This window comes from Nicotiana attenuata, chromosome 11 (genome assembly GCF_001879085.1).
Source record: "Nicotiana attenuata strain UT chromosome 11, NIATTr2, whole genome shotgun sequence".
In the NCBI taxonomy this organism is placed as follows: domain Eukaryota; kingdom Viridiplantae; phylum Streptophyta; class Magnoliopsida; order Solanales; family Solanaceae; genus Nicotiana; species Nicotiana attenuata.
This window is the reverse complement of record NC_031999.1, coordinates 43,907,163-43,934,062: the sequence shown is the minus strand read 5'-3', so window position 1 is coordinate 43,934,062 and position 26,900 is coordinate 43,907,163.

Below are 26,900 nucleotides of genomic sequence, written 5' to 3'. Positions count from 1 at the left end.
GATGGTGTTGAAACATATGACATATCAACCAAGCAGAATTTCAATTTGCGTGCTAATTTAATGTGGACAATTAACGATTTTCCTGCGTATGGAATGTTGTCTGGGTGGATGACTGCTGGGAAGCTAGCTTGTCCTTACTGCATGAAAAATAGTAAAGCGTTTACTTTGAAACATGGCCGAAAGCAATCATGCTTTGATTGTCATAGTCAATTCTTGCCTCCTGATCATGAGTTTAGAAGGATGAAAAATGCATTCAAAAAGAATAAAATGGAATATGATTCTCCACCTCCGATACTTTCAGGTGAGGAAATTTGGGAAAGGGTCCAGAACTTCAGTAAAGTTACTGAAGCTCCACCTTATAGATTCCCAGATACGGTGTTACTCATAATTGGACGAAACAGAGTATATTTTGGGAGTTGCCTTATTGGAAGGATAATCTTCTCCGTCACAACCTTGATGTCATGCATATTAAGAAGAATTATTTTGACAATTTGTTCAACACAATGATGGATGTTAAAGGTAAGACAAAGGATAACCCGAAGGCTAGAATGGACTTACAAGAATATTGCAGGCGGCCTGAATTATACTTGCAGACAGCAAACAATGGTAAGATATTCAAGCCCAAAGCAAGTTACACATTCACTTTGGAGGAAAGACGGCAAATTTGTGATTGGGTTACGAAATTGAAGATGCCTGAGGGTTATGCGTCGAATTTTGGGGTAAAAGTTGATATGGAGGTAGGGAAGTTGAGACATTTGAAAAGTCATGAATGTCATGTTTTCATGGAGACCTTAGTGCCTATTGCATTTTGTGGTTTGCCTGAAAGAATATGGAAACCCATCACAGAGATTAGTTTGTTTTTCAAAGACTTGTGTTCTTCCACATTAAGGGAAGAAAACCTACTCCGAATGGATCAGAACATTCGTGTAACTTCTAGTAAGATGGAAAAGATATTTCCATGTGGGTTTTTTGATGTGATGGAACACCTTCCAATCCACCTTGTACACGAGGCACGACTTGGAGGACATGTTCAATGCAAATGGATGTATCCCTTTGAGAGGTAATATTATAAGTTTGATGTAATTTTCGGTTTTATTTGAATGTTCTTGGCTAACCTGAAATTATGTAGGACAAGTGGTAAATGCAAACAATTTCTTAAGCAGAGGAATAGGATTGAAGGATCTATATGCGAAGCTTATCTTGCAAAGGAAAATGCTCATTTTTGTTCTTATTATTTTGAGAGCAATGTGCCATGTGCTAGGAATAGGCCCAACAGGCACACGGTCGACCTTATGAATGATCCATTATATCCGCCTATGTCCATATTCAATCAACCAGGCCAATGTTCTAAGGATGTTAGAAAGAGAAGTTTGAGTGATATGGAGTACAAGTCAGCTACACTTCATGTGTTGCTAAATTGTCTCGAAGTTGTACCATTTCTCAAGTAAGTATTGATTTAGTAGTTATAAAATTTACTGTGATTACATCTCAATGCAACTACTAAAAATATTTGATGTGTCACAGTCACTTCGTGGGTCAATTTGGCCATGATGCTGTATATACGACATTTGGTACGTGGTTCAAATAATTTGTAAGTTTATCCTTAAATTATTCTAACACTATGTAGGTAAACAATGTTTGGAAGTTATGCTAACTTATGAAATTTTTTTAACAATATGTAGGTAAATGATCCAAATAATGGTGTAAATCAATTTTGAAAGATATATCTTGGGGACCTGGGCTTCAGGTCACAACAATGTCTAAGTACTTTGTGAATGGTTATAAGTTTCATACAGAGGATTGCTCTAAAAATAAAAATAGCAACAACAGTGGGGTATGGGTTCAAGGTGGTGATGGCAACCAAGTTGGAGATATTGATTATTATGGTGTGCTCAAAGAAATAATAGAACTAGAATATACAGGTTGGCAATTTAAGAAATTGATACTCTTTAGATGCAAGTGGTTTGACCCAAATCCAACAAGAGGTACAAGAGTACACAATCAATACAACATAATTGAGGTTAATCATACGAGGGAGCATGATCGCTATGATCCTTTCATAATTGCACATAATGTTAGGCAAGTGGATTATGCTCCTTATCCGTTGCGGCAGAATAAGTCCGATTGGTGGGTTGTAATCAAAACTAAGCCTGTAGGTAGGGTGGAAGTCGAGAATGTGTTAGATGTTGCATATCAAAATGATATCTCCAGTGTTCACCAAATAGTGGACGAACTTTTAGAAAATGATTTGGAACATCCTGAACACATATTGGAAGAAGTTGATATAAATGAAGTAAGAATTATAGAAAACGAGGAAGAAGAATCAACTGATGAAGCTCAAACTAGTGAGGAAGAAGAATTCTCTGACGAGGAACAATACATCGATGAGCTTTAAAAAGTAGGTTTGTTTAATAACTCTCATTTATAGCTAGTTTCTTTATATATTTCAATCTAAATATGTATTATATTGTGCAGATGACAGGCAAGGGTCGAGGTAACAATGACCCTAGTGGTTCTCGGGGTCGAGAAAAGGCTAGGAAACCAAAGAGGAGGGTAGAAGATAATACTCAATCTTTTCCACCCTCTTCTGATGTGCCTATGCCTATGCCTATGTCTTTGCCTCCACCGCAGGGCTATTCTGAGCTGCCACAACATCACACGCCCTACACCTTCGTGCAGACACCAGGTCTTTCGTCACAGGGCCATAGGACTATACGTCCGACATACAGTCCACCTGCCTCACTACCACGTGGATCACACCCATCATCATCACATGGATCGCATCTATCCATGTCACATCCACATGGATTACAGCCATCACTGTCACATCCACTCGGGTCACAGCAATCAGTATCACATCCACTGGTGGTCCATACAGCTATGTCGCAGTCACAGGGATCGCAGCCATCTTCATCAGGGACTCCATCTATTTCAGGCCTTCGACTGCGAGATACTAGCTCTGGCCCCCTACACCTTCCACACATGCCTCTGATATACATGTTTCGGACGATGATGCTGATGCCGACGAGGAGGTGCATTATGATCAGTATGGCATGATCATCATAGTCCCTGAGGGTGATGGGTAAGAGTTATTTGTTATTTTTACGTTTATTGTTTTGTACAGTTTTTACTAAGATATTAATGTATTTTTTTTATTAAATTGCAGGTTCATCCCGAGTAATATTACTACGAGGATAATCACAAAAACAACCAGAAAGCTTTATGATGGCCCTTATGCATCTTGGAGTGAATTCCCATTCTCGCTGAAGGAGCAAATTTTCAATGAATTTAAGGTATAAATGTTCTTTTAAGCAGTATAATTATTTATATTTATGATATTTCCATATAATATTTAACTTTTGAAATACAGAGCAAGTGTGTATAGGAACACCGCTATAGCGCGGACGTGGCTGCAAATTTTCATCTCAAAGCTCGCAAGCGGTTGTCACATACTTTCTCCAAAGCTAGAAAGTTGAACCAGAAGCCTGGCTGGTTGCTTCAGAATTTATGGGATGATTTGCAAAGGCAATGGCTTACTACAACGTTCTTAGAGAAGAGCGAAAAAGGAAAGAAAGCTCGTGCATCTGAGAAGGGAGGATCCTTTCACACTGGAGGTGCGATCAGCCTAGGGACAATAAAAAGAAGAATAGTACGTAATTGCTTCATTTATTTTAATTTTCAAAGTATATCTATTCTATTTATTAACTAAAATTTATGAGTTTTCAGGAAAAGAAGTTGGGGCGTCCGATGAACTAAGATGAGCTATTCAAGGAGACTCATATTGTGAAGAAGAAGAAAGAGACGGATCAAGAAAGGTGGGTCGAGGGACGAGCCTCGACTGTACATGTAAGTTTTCACTTTTCATTAAGTATTTTGATTTACTTTTATATAAATTTTGAAATACTAATTCAATGAAAATTTTCTTATAGGGTCGCTTCACAGCTGAAGTGGAGGATACGCAGTCATCCACCTAATGAGTCGGGCGAGCCAATCCAACCTTCGAACGAGGATGCTGAAAGAATATGGACGGAGGCTGCAGGCGGTCCAAAATGGGGGAAGGTATACGGGCTTCCTACTAAGAAATTCCATCGGTATAAGTGTGGAATGCAAGGAATAGGGACTTCCTCGTAAGCCGAGCAACTTGATGGGGGGAGCCTCTCCGCTATGGGGGAGACTGTGACAAAGCTCACATCCGAGCTAGAAGCGGCCAAGGAAAGAGAAAAGCTTAGAGATGCTCAGTACATTGACTTGGTTTTAATGTTGTTTTTGTGTTGTTGTTGTTGTTGTTGTTGTTGTGTTGTTGTTGGTATTGTTGTTGTTGTTGCTTGTAATAGGGATTTGGTATGACTGGCAGGTGGTGTAGCTGCCAAAACAGGCAGTTTCTGCCAAAATAATACCCAGAAAAGCGACCAACTTTGGTCTCTTTTTGGTTGCTTTTCTATTAAAAAAATAATTTTCTGGGCAATAGCGACCAAGGTTGGTCGCTTTTTACCCGGAATTCTCAAAAAGCGACCAGCCTTGGTCGCTATTCCATTAAAAAAAAATAATTTCTTGAAATATAGCGACCAACTTTGGTCGCTAATTTTTAAAAAAATTAAAAAATTAATAAAAAAGCGACCAACCTTGGTCGCTAATTTTTAAAAAAAATTAATAAAAAAGCGACCAACCTTGGTCTCTATTTTCCAGATTTTAAAATATAATATTTGGATTAGAGACCAAAGTTGGTCGCTTTTTTATGATTAATAATAAATAAATAAAAACATATTTCACATTTAGAGACCAACTTTGGTCGCCAAAATTATATCATTAAAATAATAAAGCGACCAAAGTTGGTCGCTATTGTCTTTACCCGGAATATTTGGTCCTCCCTAAAATAAAGGGACCAGCAATATCGCGACCAGGCGTGTTTGGTCGCTTTTTGGTTGCTTTTAGGCCTATAAGCGACCAAAGTTGGTCGCTTTTTGTGGTCGCTTTTTACCGGATTTCTAGTAGTGAAAAGGAGGGTATACTATGACGACCCGATAGGTCGTTTTGAATACTAGCCTTAATTTCAGTGTTTCGAGACCTCCCATAGCTTCATTTGATGTTTATCGATTTGCGTGCGTGATCCGTATCATTTTCCGAAAAGTTTTTATGTAAAATTTTAAAGAAAATTAGATTCTTGCCTTAAAAGAGGCTAGAGTTGACTATGGTCAATATTTTTGGTAAGCGATCCTAGAACGGTATTTTGACTATTCTGGTAGGTTTGTATGATGTTTTTGGACTTCTACGCGCGTTTGGTTGTGGTCTGAGGTGACCCGAGCGTATTTCGGCGCATTATGTGAAAAAATTTAAAAATTAAGGTTTCAGGTTGGAATCTTGAGTTTTAACGATCGATTCTTGTTATCTGATGTTATTTTGATGATTTGAAGTAGCGAGCAAGCTTGTATGAGGTTATTACACTTGTGTGCATGTTCGGTTTGGAGCCCGAGGGGCTCTCCGGAAGGTTTGAATTGCTGATGCATGTTGTTGGTGTCTCACGTCCGCAGGTCTCGCATTTGCGATGACCAGTTCGTAATTGCGAGTTCCGTTTTTGCGAAGCCGGACTCGCAAATTCGACATCTGGGGGAGGGCTGTTGACTTCGTAAATGTGAAGACATGATTGCATTTGCAATGAGGGGACTTCTCGCATTTGCGAGATTTTTGTCTTTTTTGCGACCTCTTAACACCTGATCATTGATCGCATTTGCGATCTGGGTAAAAGAAGGAAAAATCAGGACTTAGCTCAATTTACACCATTTTTCAACCCTATACTCTCTCGATGCAATTTTTGAAGCACATTTTCTTCCCAAATTCATTGGTAAGCATCTCTAATTACTTTTCAATCAATTTCAATAACATTTGAAACAAATCACATATTCAGGCTCAGGGGTGAATGGGTAATCAGTTTTGGCCCGAATCTCAGATTTCGACCAAGCAGGCCCGGGGTTGACTTTTAATGACCCTTTTCAAAAAAATTATCAAAATTAAATCTTTATCTTTCGTGGGTAGTTTCTAAAGCTTATTTTCAATTGTCTGATCTATAGCTGGCTAGATGCGGGTTATTTGGAGGCTTGTTCGAAAGGCAAAGCTGTGATTGATTGTTGATTTGGTTGCAGAGTGAGGTAAGTGCCGTGGTTAAACTTGACTTTAGGTGTCTTGTCTTAGCCTCGTTACCACCTCGTCGGGGTTAGGATCGACACTTACTTATTACATTAGGTCAGTTGTACTGATACTATACTTCTGCACTTCTTGTGCAGATTTTGACGTTGGTATCAGCGGAGTCCCGAGAAGAACTTAGCGAATACCAGTCAGTGACTCGAGGTAGAGCTGTATCCCGTTCGCAGGCCTTAGAAGTCACTTTTCTATTTTATTATACTGTTTCTATTTTATTTCGGGGTTGTATTTCTTTTGAAACCTTATATTTTGCTGAATCTATACGCTCATGTACTTGTGACACCGGATCTTGGGGTGGTTTATATTATGTTCTTGACCAGTATCAGTCTTTTATTGATTTTCCTTATCCTGTATTATATGCTGTATTGGATTGCCTGGCATACGATGTTAGTCGCCATCACGGTCCCGCGATTGGGATTTCGGATCGTGACAAGTTGGTATCAGAGCACTAGGTTGCCTAGGTCACGAGTCATGAGCAAGCTTAGTAGAGTCTGGAGGATCGGTACGGGGACGTATGTACTTATCTTCTAGAGGCTATAAGGCTTTAGGAAATTTCACTTCTTTCGTACTCTATCGTGCAATTTTATTCTATCATTGAGCTTGAATTATTATGTTCATGTTCTCTCACACATGGTGAGGACACGTACAACATCCACAACTAGCCAGGAGCCGGAGTCCCAGGTCACTGCCACTACCAAGGTAGAGGCCGGGGTCGAGGGAGAGCTAGAGGCAGAGGCAAAGCTCAGCCTAGAACCTGTGCAGCAACACATATTGCAGAGCCTCAGATCGAGCAGGAGGAGGAAGTACTTGTTCATACTATGCCGGTTGGATCAGCTCAGGTCCCGGAGGGGCTTACTGCTACCCCGATACTTCAGGATGTTCTAGTCCGCCTAGTAGGCCTTTTGAAAAGCGTGGACTAGGACGGTGTACTTCCTATAGCACCAACCCTATATCAGGCTGGGGGAGGACCCCAAACTCCCTCTCCTCACACACCATAACAGATGGCTCATGGATATCAGACTCTGGCAGTTCCATCAATTGGAACAATCAGCCTATTATAGCTATACAGTCCGAGGAGGGTCCCGTGATGTCCTTAGAAGAACTGAAGAGGTTGGACAGGTTCAACAACATGTTTTCTATTCAATATGATGGTACACCTTCTGAGGACCCATAAGATTTCTTGGACCGTTTCCATGAGGTATTGCGCAACATGGGCATACTGGATTCTAATGGGGCCGACTTCGTAGTATTTCATATGCATGGCTCAGCCAAGAGGTGGTTGCAGGAGTATATTCAAGGCAGATCAACAAGTTCACCTCCACTCAATTGAGATAATTTCTCATAGCTATTCTTGGAGAAGTTCATCCTTTTTACTCTGAGAGAGGACTACCGCAGCCAGTTTGAGCGCCTCCAGTAGGGTAGCATGACTATTACCCAGTTTTAGCCCAGATGTGTACATCTATCATGCCATGCAGTTATTTTGATCCCTACTAAGAGGGAGAGAGTGCGAAGATTTATTGATGGCCTTACTTATGGTATATGGCTTTAGATGGCCAGAGAGACTGAGAATGACATTTCTTTCAAGCGAGTAGTGGAGACAGCTAGGCGGATCGAGAGGATTCGTGGTCATGGTAGAGAGACAACATCTGAGAATAGGCGTCGTAATTTCGGTGTTTCAGTGGTGCCTCATCTGGAGTCAGGGTTTCATTTGGTAGGGGCCATCCTCCCAGACTGATTCAGTCAGCGCTTCAGGTTTCTTACGGTGCTTCAAGTAGTCGTGGTTCTTATGGGTCCCATTCTGAGGAGCTAGCAAGCCTTCATACCTTGATGCTTGCAATTAGAAGTGAAAATGAGGGAGTTTCAAAGTTGAGAGAGTGAGGAAGGGGGAGGTCGTCTACTCTGAGAGCCTCAAAATTATTTTGACTTCTTGGTAATTGTGCAGCAAACACCCATAAAAGACCCTCTGATGTCGCAATTGCGACCCCTTCTTCGCAATTGCGAAACATAAAAATTCAGCAGAGGTCGCAATTGTGACGCTTTCTTCGATTTTGGGACGAATTAGAAGATCGCAGTTGCGAGAAATTTTTCACAAATGCGATAACAAAGGCCTAGGCCTGATTTTTCCTCATTGCCCAATATCCTTACTTTTTGCCCCAAACACTACCAAACTTCATGCAACTTAGTAGATTGATAAAACATAATAGAATAAACTGTTCTAAACAGAAAAATTGAATAACAAAATGAAAATTTTAAAGATAACTAAAAGGTTGAAAATGATGGGTTGCCTCCCACCAAACGACGTATTTAGCGTCGTGGCACGATGCGAATCAACTTTACCACTTATTTCGCCACTTGGAAGATATGAACTGGGCACCTAACTTGGAATCAAGTTTGTGACCATGAGAGACGGGGGGTGGTAAGTAGATGATCAAGCCACATGCAATTTGCTCCATTTTGCATTTCTTGGCTTTCATGTGAGGAATGTCATTTTGTCTTCTTGTACCTTCATATTGTAAGATGTATGACCCTTGCCTCTCATCTTCACAATCCCTCATTGACTCGTGTAGTTCTATTCCCATATCACCACACAATTCCAATATTGAGAAATGCTTGGAATGTGACATCAAGCATCCGAATTGCAATTCTTTCTGGATTTTGACATCCTCTTTATCCCCGAACTAGAGTCAAATTCAACTATTTTTTCAACTACACAAGTAGACTCTAATTCCATGTTTTTCTTGGCATCACCAACAAACATGGAGTAGGTTGGCGGATTTTCAATTCTTGATTCCTCAAAATAAAGCTCACTTTCTTCCCGAAGTAGGACTTTTCTTGAGCTCTTTCCACACTCTCAAGTTGGTAGGCATAATGAGCCTCAACCAATGATTTTATTTGTTCTTTCAAGCGCGGATAGTCTTATCATTTCGATTTAGTGCTTGTTTTAAGTCCTCGAGTGCCAAGTTTTGCTTCTCCTCATTTTCAAGAATGGCCTCCAACATGAGCATTAACCTCTCATTTTGAGCATTTGAGAATTCTTCTTGAATTGGATCATGTGCCAAAGAAGGATTTTCGACTTCAACCTCTAAGGAAGGTTCTTGGCTATCATTCACTTCCGAGGCTTTTTGGACTTTTAAAGCTTCAAGCATTTCTCTCATTTGTGAATTCAACCTTTCAAGCGCCAAATCATTTTGGAGACTAGTTTCCAAAAGCTCCTCCAAGGTAATTTGCTCTTTGTTTCTTCCTTCAAGTAGGTATTCCATCATGAGCTTGAACTCTCCATATTGACCATGCTCAATTTCTTCCACTTCCCTATCCCTATACTTGTCATCACAAAAAGTAGAATCATCATAGTGGGGGTTCGGGTAAGGAAGGAAAAATAAGCACAATTAGTCCAATGACCATTTTGACCACCATACTTATCACAAATACTTCACTCATGGGTTTGAGATTGTGCGCACAATCCGCCCCCGAGAGAATTTAAATAATTTTGCCAAGAGTTTGATCCTCCACAATAAGGATAAAGGTAATCAAAGTATGAATAACTACCATCTGACCAATTTTCATTGCATGATGCCAATTTTTTCAAATTTCAGAACTAAGAAAATAAACAAGAAACAATCACGAAAACAATAAGAAAAATAATTACACAAATATTCATAAGTTTGGACCAAAGCACGTACGCTTACTTCTCAAACAACCTAAATACGCAAAATTGTTCCCCGGCAACGACGCCAATTTTGATGACGTCCAAATCCACTACTAAAAAGTAAATGGACATGGTCGCATGTAATATAATATACCCAACTATGAATCGGAGTCGAATCCCACAGAGAACAATATCTAGGTGATTAGTCCTGTAAGAGAATTATCGCTTATTATGCTAAGCCACACACTTAGAAAGGTTTTGAGAAAATATCTATAACTAATTGCGAAAATATAAACTAACCTATAAAGCAAGTAAAATGATCAATGGCTACAAGCATGGATGCAATGGGAATTGCACTCAAAGTGACGATCCAATGTATTTCACGGTTTTACAAATATGAGCGAGTTTGTGTTAATTAGCCTCAGATAATAATTCTATGTAATCTTCTTTCGAAGACTAACAAGACTTCCTAATTGATTTATCCCTAAAAAAAATTAAGAGATTAAGAGCACTCGACTATAGCTACAAGAAGTTCAATCCTATCCCTAGGTACAATCTATAAAATGAGGGTTGTTCTTGTTAATTAATCTTTTCCAAACCCAAATTATCTTTTCAAAATTAATTCGAAGTTAATGGGTGTGTCCTAGGGTTAGCTAATCCCTTTGGAAACATTAAAGAACAAGAATAATGAAAGAAACAATAACTCACTTTATAGTAAATAATAATCGTTCAATACATAAGCAGAACAAGATATTTAAACATTTTAAATATGAATATTCCCATAAAGAAGATTCAAGTGCTGGAAAAAATACTACACACTTGAATATTCAATACAAAGCAAGGCAATGAAGAGATGAACATAAAGGGGTAAGAAATTCTTAACAAAAAGCTTCAAATCTTCAAGACCCAAGTGTGTGTGCAAGAACCCTAACTCCAAAACTTGTCTTCTCTAATCAAGATACTAAAAATAAGCCAAAGATCTGCCAAAGATGAGCTAGGTCGTGTATTAAAGGGTTTGGGGCCAAAAGATGTAAAATTACAGAACTGCCCAGTACTGAAGCACGATATTCGCATTTGCGAAGGATGTTCGCATTTGCGAACAATGACTTTGCTGCTGATCATCACATTTGCGATGAAGGACTTCACATTTGCGAAAGTTGACTGTCTAGTTTGACTTCGTATTTGCGGCCCCCATTTTGCATTTGCGAACATTGTTGGACTTAGTTGACTTTGCAATTGCAGTTCACATGTTCGCATTTGCGAACGTTGACTGGCATGGTTGACTTCGCAATTACGAGCCTCTGCTCGCATTTGCGACACCTGAGGCCAATTTCCAGATTCTGATTTTGAGCCCCTTTTTGACATGTTTTTTCTTGGTTTCATCCCGATCACTTATAAATCACATAAAACCTGTAAAATAGAAGTAAACAACTTTAAACACACTATTTCATCAATGAAACATAGCAAAAATTGATGTTTACTAACTTCTTGATTTTTGTTTTAGTATTTTTTATTTACTTCATGTTTACTATCTTCTTGATTTTTTTATTTTATTTTATTGGCAATATCCTTAGTTTTCTTTATACCACGATTCTTTTTCCGAGGATGTTAATTTTTTTGAACCGGGTAATTTTTGGTAAATTATTGTGTCGACTTTTCCCGATGACGGATAGCTAGGCGACTTTCTTAAGGGAATTAGTCTTGGAGTTTAGATATAGTTTTTGTTAATGTAGGAGAATAAGTGGTATGAGTTGGGGTTTGTGCCAATTGGCCAATTTGTGGCTTGCTTGGTATCAACATGATTTAAACCTCAGTATATGAATTCTTGATCTTTGAAAAAAAAATGATTGAAGAATAGATCATTGTCATGGCTCTTAGATTCATTTTTTGGCTCTTTGATTCATTAAATAGTTTATTAGGCTATATGTGACTTCCTTGGGTTCATTGGTTTCAATTGGATTATGAATTTATACTTCACTCGAGTTTGCATGCACCATGCGTGGTGAGATTTCTTGTGAGTTATTTTGCATTATTTATAGTCTACAACTTCCACGGAATGTGCTTCAAGGTGAAATCACATACTAATTTGGTTTGAAAAATGATGTTAGGCTTTCCATGGACCGTTATTATGCCCTAAATTTCCTACCCTTGCATATTTTCCCTAGTTAACCCCTTTGAACCTTTAAAATTTTTCTTTGGCAACCATGTTGCAAGCTTTAACCCTTCATTTTTTATTGATATATCTTTTGGCATCCTACCTCCCTAAATACTTTGAAAGTATAAACATAGGCTAAACCTAAGTTTGGGGGTGATGGATGGAAAAGTTGTGATATTGAAGTTGTTTTAATATCACAACTTTTCCATCCGTCACCCCCAAACTTATGTTTTTAGCCTATGTTTACACTTTCAATTCGGTTCGGTTAGGAATTCGATTTTTCGGATTTTATGCCCACCCCTACTCGGTTGAGTAAGGCACCGGGTGTCCGTCGTAGCCCTGCGATTTGGGTCGTGACACGAACCTAACAGACCCCTAGCCAAACCTCGCAATTGCAATCAATATCTCGCAAATGCAAGACCTGAAGCACCTGTGCAAAAATTAGCAATGCTAGAATCCTTCCAAACACTCCGATATGCGTCTAAAACTCACCCGAGCCCTCGGGGCTCCAAACCATACATCAATACAAGTCTAAAAACATGACACGAACTTGCTCGCGCGATCAAATCATCTAAATAACATCTGAAACCATGAATCGGACCTCAAAACACATGAATTCAACTTGAAACACAAGAACTTTTAAAAACACAATTGCGCGTCCGATTCCTAATAAATCAATTTGGAATGACGCCAAACTTTGAGGATAAGTTCTAAATGAAAAAAGGACCTATTCCAAGTTCCCAAACAGAAATCCAAACATGATAGCTATGAAGTCAACCTACGGTCAAACTTATCAAAATTCTAAGCCTTTAAATTGCCAACTTTCAGCATAACAACACAAATCAAACTACAGACCTTCGAATTCGATTCCGGGCATACACCCAAGTCCAAAATCGCGATACAAACCTATCAGAGCTATCAAAACACCGTTCCGGGGTTGTTTTCACAAAAGTCAAACCTCGGTCAACATTTCCATCTTAAGCTTCTAACATGAGGATCACACATCACAATAGATCCTAAAACCTCCGAAAATCAAATCCGACCATGTACACAAGTCATAATACACAATATGAAGCCACTCAAGACCTCGAACCACTGAACAGAACCTTAATTCTCAAAACGACCGATCAGGTCGTTACATTCTCCCCCTCTTAAACAAACGTCCTCGAACGTACCAAGATTCTTTCCCAAATAATCAAATCACTGTATAAACTCACCATGCACATACTCACGGGTGATCCCACATCACCCCAATCCACATAAGCCCGACAACATCATCCCAACCAAGTATTATTCCTTCCGCTCATGCTGATAAGCCTTAGAATCAAATTTCCACATCTTCCAAGGGCTCTATTATCACACAAACACATTGTAGAATCCTCCACTAGCTGCAACAGATCATCCATACATCCACAAGATACAACCACATGACACAACAACTGATCCATATGCCCATAGCAGCAACTCTGATCAAAGTAGCTGCCCATTACCAAGCACGGTACTGGTAAACAGACTCATATCGACCAGAACCTTGTTCCAAACCGTCACAATGCTGAAAATAATGCAAGAAACATGTGAAACTCATAACTACTCATTTTATGAACAAGCCACATCGAACGCCACCCGAGCACATACATCGCAATCCAAACCCAACAAGCATAACTCGAATACGACTGGATATGAAAAGAGGAACACATGAGAAAACTATAAAATAAGCCAAACAAGCGCAACTCCCCACTGATATCATACTGCGGATCCAATCTACAAGGACGAAGCAAGACATACACAACAATCACAAAAAATCTAACCTTAATATGACCTCACCGCGGCACATAGCCCAACACAAACACACTTATTCACAAGGAACACCAGGCCCCCATCCTCCACTCGGAATCACAAGTAAAATAGATATCTCAACAATTAAAACACTCTACTAGATTAATCCCATAGAACCAAAACCACAACACAAAGCAAACTTCTCACACCTGTAGAACACCCAGATCACAAATGGCCAAACCACCTAGAAATCACATCAAAACCTACTGTATTAACTAACAGATAGTCCACCTAAGTCTCATGACTCGCATTAGCAACCAAACCAGATGATAGACATGGGCTATCATAATAGAATTCCCCAACTGCGTGAACACATGAACAAAGTACAAGAATCACAAAACACAACCATATTTGAAACAAGGCAGGATTAAAATTACCAATAGAGGGACCGAATCGAAGTAACACAAATGCATCTCTATAATCAACTGAAACCATACCTTTAATGACACATCTGGTGCATCGGCCTCCGCCCAATGAGAAAGAGCATAACAATGGGCCTGGCCTCCCCTATAGAATGACCTCTACCCGCTTGACCTCCACCCCTAGTTGGCGATGCAGGTGTAGCAGCAACTGGAGCAGAACTCATAGCTTGAATACCCCTGTGTGCATATCTGTCCGGAGTGTAGGGCAATCTCTCACCATGTGGCTGATATCTTCGCACTCAAAGCAACCGCTCCGCTGACGTGGCTGTGGAAGTTGTCCTGTACGGGTATTATGGGACCCATGGATATTTGAAGCACCATTTGAATCCTGAAGTGCAAACTGAACTGGATGACCCACAAAACCTCTACCATGAAGAACCATACCTTCAAAATAGGGATCAATAGATCCTCCCGATTTGCGAGGCCTTTTAGCCTCCCTATCGTCTCTCTTTTAAACCCGTATACCCTCTAATCTGCATGCAATCTCTACCACCTGCTCAAACGGAACATTTATCTCCAACTCCGAGCCATGCTAAATCGGATACCATAATTAAGGCCCTCAATGAACCTACAGACTTGCTCTCTAAACCAAAGTAGGTACATGATGGGACAACTAAATGAATTTGATGGCATACCTAACACTATCATAGTGCCCTGGCACAGCTTCTCAAACTCTGTGAGCAATGCATCCCAAAGGTCTGGGAAACAAACTCCCCTAAAAATATCTCTAAAAACTGAGTCCATATGGGTGAAGCTGCATCGGCTGGGCTACCCTCCTCGTAAACCCGCCACTACTGATACGCTGCTCAAGACAGCTGGAATGTAGTAAAAGCAACCTCACTCATCTCCACAATACCCATGGTGCGGAGAATACGGTGGCACTTCTCTAGAAAGCCCTGTGCATCCTCTGTAGCTAGGACGCTAAAAGTAGGAGGATGGTACTTCTTGAACCTTTCAAGTCTCAGCTGCTCCTCCTCAGATACCGCTGGCCTGACCTCAGGCTGAACCAGAATAACAAGTTGTGCTGGCATAACACCCGGAACCTGACCAATGTGGACCCGCTATTCTGGAGTATGGGCGATGGGAGTTTGAGTTCCTCCCCCGGTCTGTGAAGTAGTTGGTGCAACCGGAATCAATCCCTCCTGATCCAGTATACCGAACATGCTCAGGAACGGAGCTAAAGTCTCCTGAAGTCTTGGGGTAGTAGCAGGAGCCTCTTGTTCCTGTCCCCCAGCCGGAGTAACTGGTGGCTCCTCAGATGCTGCTCCGGCAGGCGCTCTATCTGCAGCACGTGCTCCTCCTTGGCCCCCGCCTCTACCTCTTCCCCGACCCCTAGAAACACCAGCTCTGGAGCAGCATCATCAGTAACTGCAGCTCGTGTTCTCACCATCTATGAGAGAATAGAAAGACAAGGGCTCAAACTCTAAAATCACTAAACTCGCACGATAGGAATGAAAGAAGTGAAGTTTCCTAATAGTTCTGCAGCCTCTCAAAGATAAGTACAGTCGCCTCCGTACATATCCGCAAGACTCTACTAAACTTGCTTATGATGCGTAGCACCTATGAACCTAGAGCTCTGATACCAACTTGTCACGACCCAAAATCCTTCCTTAGGAGTCATGATGGCACCTAGTCACTAAGACTAGGTAAGCCTAATACTTACAAAATTAATAACAACTTTTAACCAAACAACTATTAAACATGAAACAAAAATTTCTATATGAAGCCGACAATTCCAAGTAGATATACAACATCCCAAAATAGGTAGTACAAGTGTAAGCTCTACTGAGTTCACTAAAAAAATCTCTAAGTACAACAGTTCCGGAATAGAAATAGACAGTACAAAATAAACTTCAAAAGGTGACTCCGAGGCCTGCGAACGCGACAACGAGTATACCTTGAAGTCTCCATGGCGGTCAATCAGCTATCTAATGATCAACATGCCCCGAGGTACCTGGATCTGCACAATAATGTGCAACAAGCATATGAGTACACCATATTGGTACCCAGTAAGCATCAAGACTAACCTCAGTGGAGTAGTGACAAGGAACGATCAAGACACCTACTAGACATAATAACTTGTACAAGTATGAATATAAAACTAATAGGGAGAAATATAAAGCTAAACATGGTAAGGATAATGTTATAATACTTGCAATAAAAACTAAAAACAACAATTAACAACAAGGAGCAAACATGTCATAATGTCGTAAGTTAAGCAGAATACAATTAAAGTTCGGTGAAACCAAGTAAGGGAAAACAAGTAGCAACCCAATAAAAACAACCGCTTTCACACAAGGTTTATACAAGAATTTCCCCGAGGTGCCACACCTCATAATCACAATCACGGTCCCAAATCACGAATCCTAGTCACTTGGCATCTTGTGCCCACATTACAAATCATAACCGCATGGACAACTCACATGCAATACCATTAATACCTCATATCTTCACGGATAACTCACGTGCTAAGAGAGTAACAATATCTCATATCCGCACAGACAACTCACGTGCTAGCAGTAACAATATCTCATACCCGCAACGACAACTCACATGCTAATGGTGCAACTCACGCACAGAAGGCATGTATACAAGAATACATGTAAATGATCAATAAACATCAAGGTTCATCTTATTGGACTGATATGAGTGACTAACTATGGTGTATGCTTGTGCAAGTGTTCTATCACAGCTCGAGTCAACATGTAAGGTTAGAGACAATGAATGCCACATAGGAAACAACACAATAAAATCGTAATATGCATGATTCACACAAGGTAGGCACACCAATAAACAAATATCATCAATAACAATGCCCCTAGGCCATCAAAAATTCATCACAAATCATCGCCGTCATAGCCCCCTTGTCTCGCCGCGTGCGTAACAATAAAGTAAATGCTCGCCTTGTCTCTCTACACGCGCATAATAATATTCCCACCTTGTCTCAACACATGCACAAACCCACATATATAGCCCAACTTGTCACGCCGCATGTACAAATATTAATAATTATAATAGCTTGGACAACTCACATGTGAACACCCCGACAAATCCTCTCAACAATATCACTTGCTCCAAAAATATAACAACTCGTACCATATGTTCCCATATACCACAACATTTCCACAACAACGATTCCAATACCACAACACACATATCCCTCGGCTCAACAACCCTGAGTACAACAACAACAACAATAACACGGGAGTACGACAAATAAATCAACACCAGAATTACAAAAACACAATGAAACAAAAAACTTATCTCACGAAGAAAGACATAACAAGTAATAATGGCTTCAAATAAGAATAACTCAATAATGAGAGAGATAATATGTCACAGCGATATCAATTAGGAATAACTCAACAATAAAAGAGATAACATGTAACGACGATCTCAAATAAGGATGAATCACAATGGAAGAGATAACATGTAACAATGACTCAAAATAAGGATAAGTCACAATGAAAGAGATAACATGTAATAATGAAGGAGGAAACAACTTCAATTAAAGTATATTGGCAATAAAGGATAGAACATAAACCAATCAACTGCAAAATAAAGCATGCGAGTGCAATAGCAATGGAGAATATAATATGATAAGACAACTTCATTTTAATGTATATAAAAATCCTAAGAGTCTAAACCGGTCAAGTTTTCCACATATACAGTCGTGTACACACTCGTCACCTCGAGTAAATGTCTTTCACGTCGTTCAAATTGTGCAAATAAACTAAACTCTATGGGATAGTTCCCCCACACAATATTAGGCAAGATACTTACCTCAAAGCCCTCAATCAATACTCTAAAATAGCTTTTCCTTTACAATTCACCTCCGCTATGCTCAAATCCAATCAAAATCGACTTAATAACATCAAATAATGCAAGAGAAATCATTTCCAATAAATAAATCTATAATCTATACACAATTACTCAAAAGTCAACCCCAGGCTTGACCAGTCAAAACCCGGGTCCAAGGGTAGATTCCGACTACCCATAATCCCACGAGTCCGTATTTGTGTTTTGTTTCAAATCCGAGTCTAAATCGACTCTCAAAACTCAAATTCTCATTTTTCAAAACATAGACAATGTTTCTCAAACTTTCACTTTGCTTCTCATAATTTTGATGTTGAAACTCACATATAATCATGTGAAATAGTTGGAAATTGAACAAAATCACTCACCCAATGATTGTAGATGACAATCCCTCTTTAAAATCACCCCGTACCGAGTGTAGGGTTCCAAATACGAAAATGAGACCAAATTCCCGTCCCTCAGCTTTTATGTCCAGTCGCAGGTGTCGCAATTGCGACTTGGGGTTCGCAAATGCGAACCCTGCAAATGCGAGGAATTGATCGCAAAAGCGAAGTCCCTCACACCCCTGATGTCATCGCAATTGTGATGAATAGCTCGCAATTGCGAACATGGGACACTCCGCAAGTGTGACACTCAGGATCGCAAATGCGAACAAGGTCACCTAGGCCCCCCATCGCAAATGCAAACACTGGGTTCGCAAATGCGAACCTACAGACCCCTATCCAAATCTCGCAATTGCGATCAATATCTCACAAATGGGAGACCTGAAGCACCTGTGCAAAAACCAGAATGCTAGAATCCTTCCAGACACTCCGATACGCGTCCGAAACTCACCCGAGCCATCGAAGCTCCAAACCAAACATCAATATAAGTCTAAAAACATAACACGAACTTGCTCGCATGATCAAATCATCAAAATAACATCTGAAACCATGAATCGGACCTCAAAACACATGAATTCAACTTGAAACTCAAGAACTTCTAAAAACACAACAACGCATCCGATTCCTATCAGATCAATTCAGAATGATGCCAAACTTTGCAGATAAGTTCCAAATGAAAAAAGGACCTATTCCAAGTCCCAAAACATAAATCCAAACATGATAGCTATGAAGTCAACCTACGGTCAAACTTATCAAAATTCTAAGCCTTTAAATTGTCGGCATAACAACACAGATCAAACTACAGACCCCCAAATTCGATTCGGGGCATACAACCAAGTCCAAAATCGCGATACGAACCTATTGGAGCCATCAAAACACCGTTCCAGGGTCATTTTCACAGAAATCAAACCTTGGGTAATATTTCCATCTTAAGCTTCTAAAATGAGGATCACTCATCAAAATAGATCCTGAAACCTCCAAAAATCAAATCCGATTGTGCATACAAGTCATAATACACAATATGAAGCAACTCAAGACCTCGAACCACTAGACGGAACCTTAAATCTCAGAACGACCGGTCGGGTTGTTACATCTAAGAGAATCATAGGAACTCGCTCGCGTGATCAAAACACAAAAATAACATCTAGAACAACGAATCAGACATCAAAACGCATGAATTTCAAAGAAAAGTTCAAGAACCTCTAGAATTGCAACCAAACATCTGGATCCTATCAAATCAACTCCAAATGACACCAAAATTTTGCAAACAAGTTCTAAATAGCATATCACACCTATTCTAAGTCCCCAAAACAAATTCTAAACCCGATAGCCAAAAGTTAACCCGCGGTCAAACTTGGGAAGGCTTCTAAACCTCAAATTGTTAACTTTCGGCAAAACAACACAAATCAACCCACGGGCCTCTGAATTCAATTCTGGATATACACCCAAGTCCAAAATTAAGATATGAACCTATAGGAACCATCAAAACACTATTCTGCGATCGTTTTCACAAAAGTCAAAGTTTGGTCAACACTTTCAACCTAGGCTTCTAAGCCATGAACCAAAGGGCTTAAATCAACCCAAAACCTAGCCGGAACGAAACTAATCAACCCCGCAAGTCATATGGCCACAAATAAATATGTGTGAAGCATCAAAAAGGGAAACGGGATGCAAATACACAAAACGACCGGTCAGGTCATTACATTCTTCCCCTTTAAAACAAACGTTTGTCCTCGAATATGCAAAGAGACATACCTGAAGTGATAAAAAGTTAAGGATAACGACTCTGCATCTCGTGCTCGATCTCCCAAGTCGCCTCCACGACTAGATGAACCCTCTAATGAACCTTCACTGAAGCAATATTATTTGATATCAATTTCTGGACCTGCCTGTCCAAGATAGCCACTGACTCCTCAGCATAAACCAAATCCTTATCCAATTGGTCTGAGCTGAAATCTAATACATAGGATGGATCACCATAATACTTTTGGAGCATAGAAACATAGAACACCGGGTTGACCGCCGATAGGCTAGGTGGCAATGCAAGCTTCTAGGCCACCTCACCAACTCTCTCACAATCGCAAAAGAACCAATAAACCTAGGGCTCAACTTGCCCTTCTTCCCAAACCTCATCACACCCTTCATGGGTGAAACCCAGAGTAAAACCCTCTCTCCCACCATAAATGCTACATCATGAGCCATCCAATCAGCATAACTCTTCTGTCTGTACTATGCTTTACGAAGCCAATCCTGGAACAACTTGACTTTCTCCAAGGCATCCCAAACCAAATCAGTGCCTAACAACCTAGCCTCATCCGGCTCAAACCAACCAACTGGAGAACAACACCGTCTCCCATATAGGGCCTCATAAGGAGCCATCTGAATACTTGATGGTAGCTATTATTGTGGGCGAACTCTACAAACGGCAAGAACTGATCCCAAGAACTCCCAAATTGCATAACACAGGCAACGAAGCATATCCTCTAAGATCTGAATGGTACGCTCTAACTGCCCGTCTATCTGGGGGGTGAAAAATGTTGTACTCGGCTCAACCTGAGTGCCTAACTCACGCTGCATAGCTCTCTAGAAATGCGATGTGAACTATGTGCCTCGATCGGAGATAATGGATATCGGCACACCATGAAGACGAACAATCTCTCGGATATAGATCTGAGCCAACTGCTCCAACGAATAGGTAGTCACCACCAGGATGAAATGCACCGACTTGGTAAGCCTATCCATAATAATCCATACAACATCAAATTTCTTCAAAGTCCGTGGGAGCCCAACAATGAAATCCATGGTAACACGCTCTCATTTCCACTCGGAGTCTCAAGTCTCTAAAGCATGCCTCCCTGCCTCCAATGCTCATACTTTACCTGCTAACAGTTCAAACACCAAGTCACGCACTCAACTATGTCATTCTTTATTCTTCTCAACCAGTAGTGTTGCCTCAAATACTAATACATCTTAGAGGCACTGGATGAATGGACTACTGCAAACTGTGGGCCTTCTCAAGGATCAAATCACGCAAACCATCCACATTGGGCATACATAACTGGCCCTACATCCTCAACACCCCGTCATCTCCGGTAGAACCTCCCTGGCATCGCCGTGTTGCACTGTGTCCCTAAGGAAAATCAAATAGGGGTTGTCATACTAACAATCTCTGATGCGCTCATTAAGACCGAGAAACCATGCAAGCTAGAACCCGTCTAGGCTCTGATACATCTAATCTCATGAACAGATTCGCCAATGCCTGAACATTCAATGCAAATGGTCTCCCCCCCCCCCCAATTGGAATATACGCAAGGCTACCCTACTCCTTGCCTTCCTACTCAAGGCATCGGCCACCATATTGGCCTTTTCGGGATGATACAAGATAGTGATATCATAGTCTTTTAACACCTCCAACCACCTCCGCTATCTCAAATTTAGATCCTTCTGTTTAAACAAATGTTGTAGACACCGATGATCTGTGAATACCTAGCATTATACGCCGTAGAGATGGTGCCTCCAAATCTTCAATGCATGAACAATAGCTGCCAACTCTAGATCATGAATGGGGTAGTTCTTCTCAGGGGTCTTCAACTGGCGTGAAGCATAAGCAATCACCCTACCCTCTTGCATCAAGACACACCCAATACCAATCCGCGAAACATCACAATAAATCATATATGATTCCGATGCTGAAGGAAAAACCAAGACTGGAGTTGTGGTCAAAGTAGTCTTGAGCTTATGAAAGCTCCCCTCACACTCGTTGGACCACCTGAATGGAGCAACCTTCTAGGTCAATCTGGTCAACGGTGCAGTAATGGATGAAAAAACCCTCTACGAAGCGGCAATGATATCTAGCCAACCCAAGGCAACTCTGAATCTCCATAACTGAAGACGGTCTAGGCCAACTCTGAACTGCCTCAATATTATTCGGATCTACCTTGATCCCCTCACAAGACACCGTATGACCTAAAAACGCCATCAAATCAAGCCAGAATTCACACTTGGAGAGTTTTGCATGTAACATCTTCTTTCTCAAGGTTTGGAGACCGATCCTCAGATGTTGCTCATGATCCTCCCGACTATGGGAGCACACCATGATGTCGTCAATAAACACAATGACGAATGAGTCAAGATATGGTTAGAATACACTGTTCATCAGATGCATAAATGTTGTTGGGGAATTGGTCAGCCCCAATGACATCACCAAGAACTCGTAGTGACCATACCGAGTCCTGAAAGCAGTCTTTGGGATATCCGATTCCTGAATCTTCAGCTGATGATACCATGACCTCAGATCAATCTTTGAGAACACTCTAGCACCCTGTAGCTGGTAAAATATGTCATCAATGCGCGATAATGGGTACTTGTTCTTGACTGTGACTTTGTTTAGCTATCTATAACCAATGCACATTCGTATAGAGCTATCTTTCTTCTTCACGAACAAAAATGGAGCACCCCAAGGTGAGACACTCGGCTGGATAAAACCATTATCAAGCAACTTCTAAAGCTTCTCTTTCAACTCTTTCAACACCACAGGTGCCATACGATATGGTGGAATAGAAATGGGCAGAGTGCCCGGTAACAGGTCAATACCAAAATCGATATCCTTATTGGGTGGCATGCCTAGTAGGTCTGCTAGAAACACATATGGGAAATCTCTCACTACCGAAACTGACTCAAAGATATGAGTATCAGCACTGACATATCTCACAAAGGCTAGATATGCTTCACACCCCTTCTCAACCATCTGATGTGCCTTAAGGAAGGATAGCGTGGAAACCAGGCATAGCCAATGTCACAGTCTTGGCGTGGAAATCCAGAATAGCGTGACAGGGAGACAACCAGTCCATGCCCAAGATCACATCAAAGTCTACCATATCAAGTAACAATAGATCAACTCTGGTCTCAAAACCACTAATAACAACTAAACACGACCGATATACACGGGCCATAACAATAAAATCTCCCACAGGCGTGGACACATATATAGGAGAAATCAAAGAATCAGGAAATATATCCAAATATAGAGCAAAGTAATATGACACATATGAATAAGTGTATCCCAGATCAAATAAGACTGATGCATCTCTATGACAAACCAGAACCATACTTGTGATGTCAGCATCCGATGGAACCACCTTTGTCCTATTAGGAAAAGCTAAATACAAGCATGGCCTCCCCCTCTAGGGTGACCTCTACCCACATGACCTCCACCCCTAGCTGGCTGTACAGGTAGAGCGGCAACTGGAGCAACAACCATGACCTGAGAAACCTGTGGACCCTGTGGAATCTGTGGAGCCTGAGTAGTCTATGGAGGTGCACGCCTCCTGCGTCTGGGGCAATCCCTCACCATATGTCTAGTATTGCCACAATAAAAATAAGCTCTCGGTGGGCGTGGACACCGAAACTGACCCTGACCTGGTCGGCTAGACTGACCGCTGAAGGCACCCCGTGCAGGAGGTGAAATAGAAAGTGGCTGAGCGAAATGGGCAACCTGGGACCTCGCAATAGCAGGAGCACCGCTAGTAGCTAGAAGTGCTGAATAAACTGGGGGCTCACATAGCCGCTACCATGACGGGCCGTAGCCGGAGCGCGGGCACCAATATATCCTCCCGAATCTCGAGGCCACTTGGTCTCCCTGTCCTCTCTCTCATGGCCATGCATACCCTCTAACCTCCGCGCGATCTTTACCACCTGCTGATATGGATTATCCATCTCCAACTCTCGATCCATGCTTAATCTAATACCATAGTTGAGCCCCTCGATAAATCTGCGGACTCGCTTTCTAATTGTAGAAACCAAGGCAGGTGTATGTCGGGACAACGCACTGAATCTGATAGCATACTCTGACACTGACATAGTCCCCTAACGCATCTGCTCAAACTCAGTTTTCCATGCATCACGAAGGGTCTGGGGAACAAACTCTCTCAAGAACATCTTTGAAAACTAATCTGAAGTAAGTGGGGCTGCACCAGCTGGCCTACCTTCCTCGTAAGCCTACCACCACCGGTACGCTGCTCCTGAGAGATGAAATGTAGTAAAAGAAACTCCACTCACCTCCACAATACGACGACACTTCTCTAGAAAACCCTGCGCATCCTAGGTAGCTATACCACTGAAAGTAGGAGGATCATACTTTTTGAACCTTTAAAGTCTCCTCTGCTCCTCCTCAGATGCCTTTGGCCTGACCTCAGGCTGAACTGGTATAACGAGCTATGCTCGCATGACACCCAAGACTGATCAATATGGACCCGCTGCTCTAGAGTACAAAACGCGGGAATCTAAGCTCCTCCCCCAGCCTGAGATGTGGCTAGTGCAAGGGGAATCAATCTCGCCTGAGCTAGAGTGCCGAACATGCTCAAAAACTGTGCTAGGGTCTCCTGAAGTCCAGGGTAGGAAACAGGTGCCTCGGGTTCCTGTCCCCCAACTAGATCTACTAGTGGATCCTCAGTTACTGCTAGGGCAGGTGCTCTAGATGCAGCACGTGCCCCTCCTCGGCCTCTACCGTAGCCCTAGCCTCTCGCACCTCTAGCAGGCGGCGTGGGTGTCTGATCATCGGATCCAGCAGTGCGTGTACTCGCCATCTGTGAGAGAATAGAAGAAAAAGATTCAAATTTTGAAGTCAACCAATTCACACGTTAAAGAATCAAAGGAGTTAAATTTCCTAACAGTTTTGTAGCCTCTCGAAGATAAGTACAGACGTCTCTGTACCGATCCGCAAGACTCTACTAAACTTGCTTATGACTCGAAAGACCTATGAACCTAGAGCTCTATACCAACTTGTCATGACCCCAAATTTCCACCTTAGGATGTCATGATGGCACCTAGTCTTTAAGACTAGGTAAGCCTAACATGCATTGAGAAATACCATAAATAATAACTTTAAACTATTAAAATATCATAACAGAACCCAAGCGGTACAACTGTTCAAAACTCCCCAAAACCTGGTGGAACCGAGTCATAATCTCTACAAGAATGTACTAATAGTCTCGAAATACAATACTGTTTTGGAACAGGAAATAAACAGTAGAACATCTAAAAGCAGAAGGTGACTTCGAGGCATGCGAACGTTGAGTAGGTGTACCCCTGAAGTCTCTGAAAGTAGTTAGTCAATCACTAGCGTCCGGCACGGGCAGATGTACCTGGATGCACAAAAATATGCAGAAGTGTAGAATGAGTACACGACAACGGTACCCAGTAAATATCAAGCCTAACCTCGGTAGATTAGTGACGAGGTCAGGTAAAGATACCTACTAGGATAAAAGAAACTAAATAAAGTATAGCATAGTCTAATAATGAAAAGCGAGGAAATAAATAATAAGTAAGCAATTCAATAATGTAAGCTAACAACGGAAATTTAAGCGGCAAAGGCAACAAGTAGTGAACACATGATGAAACAACAAGTAGTCAAACACGGACAATTACAAGTAAGAAATGGAGAAAACAACAAGGGTTGTTCAAACAAAAAGCCTCTTCAACGTAGGATGTACAACAAGAATCACAACCGAGGTACCACGCCTCATATTCACATTTTACAATTTCAATCACAATCTTTCCTTATATCACCGTGTGAGCCTTGCATTTATTTTTAAAAATATTTTTTCGAAATAGCTACACGCGTTTTAGCCCTCTTATCTCACCCCGTGGCTTCAAGTAATTCCCTTACTATCAGTACACGTATAAATCCCACCTTATCTCAACGCATGCGTATCAACCCCTATCATTATACTACCGCATGCATATCAGTATCACAACACAATAATCACCTCGCACCATATGTGCACATATGCCACAACACTTGCCAAATTAACAATACCAATGTACCAAAACATATAGCCCATGGCTCAATCACAGTGTGTACAAAATCTCAATTACGAATAAAATGTATAAGGAATACTCAACAAGGGAGATATCTCAACAATTAAAAATTTCAACCTCAATCTGATAATGACTTTCACAATTTTAACATCAATAACCTATCATCCTATCGTGAAGATATTCCATGAAACAACAACTTTAAATAAGAGTAATTCAACAAGAAAGGGTAACAAGACAATAAGAGAGGTAACAACTTTAACTAAAACATATAAGAGCAATTACAACAACAAAGGAATAGAACAAATGCTAACAAAGTCAATTAGAGCATGCGAGAGTGAATTTAACAGTGAAAGATGTAACATGTTGTAACAAATTCAATTAAATGCATGGAAGAAGTCTAGAAGTTTGTTCGGTCAAAATACCACATAAAGCCCGTGTACACACTCGTCACCTCGTGTACACGTCTTCCACATAGCACAAACAACACAACCAACCCAAACCCTAAGGGGTAGTTCCCCCACACAAAGTTGGACAAGATATTTACCTCAACTAGGCCAAATCAACCCTCGAAAATAGCTTGTCCCCTAAAATTCGCCTCCACATTGTTCGAATCTAACCAGAAATGACTT